The sequence below is a fragment of the Heptranchias perlo genome, chromosome 12 (genome assembly GCF_035084215.1).
Source record: "Heptranchias perlo isolate sHepPer1 chromosome 12, sHepPer1.hap1, whole genome shotgun sequence".
NCBI classification, from domain to species: domain Eukaryota; kingdom Metazoa; phylum Chordata; class Chondrichthyes; order Hexanchiformes; family Hexanchidae; genus Heptranchias; species Heptranchias perlo.
In genome coordinates this window covers 65,507,587-65,510,086 of record NC_090336.1, presented here as the reverse complement: position 1 = coordinate 65,510,086, position 2,500 = coordinate 65,507,587, and the positions used below count along the sequence as shown (strand labels likewise).

Below are 2,500 nucleotides of genomic sequence, written 5' to 3'. Positions count from 1 at the left end.
TCGCGTGCGGCAGGACGAGGCGCAGCGGACGGTACCGAGCGCTCGGAGGTGCGGCGCTGCCCGCCGGAGGTACAGCGAAAGGCTGCAAACCGCTTTCCGCCTGCTAACTCGGCGGCCGTCAGACCGACCGACTCCGCTTTACCACCGGAGCTAGAGTCGGGCAAGGGGCACCGAAGGGTACCGGAAGGATCGCGTTCGCACGACGGGAAGTCGACTAGCGGGCCGCCGAAAGCGAGCCGGGGGCCCCCGGTTTTTCTGTCCCACCTGGAGACTGATATCTCAGGAAGGCCGAGGCCGATTTCCTCCGGGGACGGCTCGTCGCGTGCGGCAGGACGAGGCGCAGCGGACGGTACCGAGCGCTCGGAGGTGCGGCGCTGCCCGCCAGAGGTACAGCGAAAGTCTGCGAACCGCTTTCCGCCTCCTCTCACCGCACGGCTCTCCTTTTCACCCACTGGCGGATTTTCACCCTCCGACTGCTCGCTACCGTCCGCTGCGCCTGGTCCGGGCCCTGTCCATTGTCATGTTAATGGCAGGGCGGGGCAGGACTGCTTTCACCAGGAACCCGGTTTTCTGGGTCAGAGGTTCCAGGGGACCTGTTTTGTGCGGACTTCCCTGTGTCCGTCCCTCCCTGCCTGCCTTCCCCCCAGGACTTCCTTCTGAACACCTTTGTCGTTTGAGCGAGGGCCAAAAGCCTGCCTGTGAAAGGGAAGGATCAGCCGGTCAGCCCCCTGTTGGTCGCTGCTGCCAGTGCAGCAGGCGTGCGTGTGTATTCGGCCTCGTGTCCAGGTCCCTCAGGGACTTGAGGCAACTCTCCCCGGTGGTCTCGTGGTCAGGACCGGGCTTCGAATCCCGGTCGGGGGGGATGACTTTCTGCTGCAGATTAATTGGCACCTCTGAAAGAAAGTCTCCCCTCCTGAGCGTAAAGCTCCACCCTCACCACCACCGGCGCCTTTTCCACCCCTTGACAAACAGACAGACAGACAGACAGTCAGTCAGTCCAGTTCGGGAGCGCAGCTTTCATTTGGAAGCAGACCCTGCTTGTTTAAAGTCAACGACGCCAAGTTATTTTGCACTTTGAATTATATCGCTCCGTGCGAGCGGCACTCAGCCTTGGAGAAGAAAAAAATACCACTGAGCTGAGAAAGTTCTTTTTAAAACGGTTTCCTTCCACAGCAGCTCTGAGTGAGAGAGAGAGAGAGAGAGAGATATCAGCTTTATTCTCAGTAATAACACACACACACACACACACACACACACAGAGACACTGGGAAAGAGCTGTTTTTCCTTTTGAATATCTCCCCACGGGGAGCTGCACCGTTCCCAGAAACACTGCAATACTGGGTCGATGCGTAGAGTGGACAGAGCAAGCCCCTAGTCCATCTCCCTGTTCTAAAAATCAATTAAAAATAAAAGTACATAATATGTGTGTGTGTGTGTGTCGGTGTCAGTATCAGTCAGTGAGTCAGTGTCTCTCTCTCTCTCTCTCTCTCTCTCACTCAGAGCTGCTGTGGAAGGAAACTTTTTTAAAAAGAACTTGCTTATTGAAAGAAAGATGTGTCTCAAGCTGCCGGGCCCTGTCCATTCTCCTGTCAATGGCAGGACTGCTTTCACCAGGAACCCGGTTTTCTGGGTCAGAGGTTCCAGGGGACCTGTTTTGTGCGGACTTCCCTGTGTCCGTCCCTCCCTGCCTGCCTTCCCCCCAGCACTTCCTTCTGAACACCTTTGTCGTTTCAGCGAGGGCCAAAAGCCTGCCTGTGAAAGGGAAGGATCAGCCGGTCAGCCCCCTGTTGGTCGCTGCTGCCAGTGCAGCAGGCGTGCGTGTGTCCTCGGCCTCGTGTCCAGGTCCCTCAGGGACTTGAGGCAACTCTCCCCGGTGGTCTTGTGGTCAGGACCGGGCTTCGAATCCCGGTCGGGGGGGGATGACTTTCTGCTGCAGATTAATTGGCACCTCTGAAAGAAAGTCTCCCCTCCTGAGCGTAAAGCTCCACCCTCACCACCACCACCGCCTTTTCCTCCCCTTGACAAACAGACAGACAGACAGACAGACAGACAGTCAGTCCAGTTCGGGAGCGCAGCTTTCATTTGGAAGCAGACCCTGCTTGTTTCAAGTCAACGACGCCAAGTTATTTTGCACTTTGAATTATATCGCTACGTGCGAGCGGCACTCAGCCTTGGAGAAGAAAAAAATACCACTGAGCTGAGAAAGTTCTTTTTAAAAAGGTTTCCTTCCACAGCAGCTCTGAGTGAGAGAGAGAGAGAGATATCAGCTTTATTCTCAGTAATAATACACACACACACACACACACACACACACAGAGACACTGGGAAAGAGCTGATTTTCCTTTTGAATATCTCCCCACGGGGAGCTGCACCGTTCCCAGAAACACTGCAATACTGGGTCGATGCGTGGAGTGGACGGAGCAAGCCCCTATTCCATCTCCCTGTTCTAAAATTCAATTAAAAATAAAAGTAAATAATATGTGTGTGTGTGTGTGTGTGT

The 2,500-nt window shown here is 55.1% G+C and overlaps 2 pseudogenes; both read right to left on the bottom strand.

Moving 5' to 3' along the window:
* Window positions 1–1,304: 1,304 nt before the first annotated feature.
* Window positions 1,305–1,423, bottom strand: LOC137330273 (U2 spliceosomal RNA; annotated as a pseudogene).
* Window positions 1,424–2,361: 938 nt separating this feature from the next.
* On the bottom strand, window positions 2,362–2,478 carry LOC137330071 (U2 spliceosomal RNA; annotated as a pseudogene).
* Window positions 2,479–2,500: the final 22 nt, after the last annotated feature.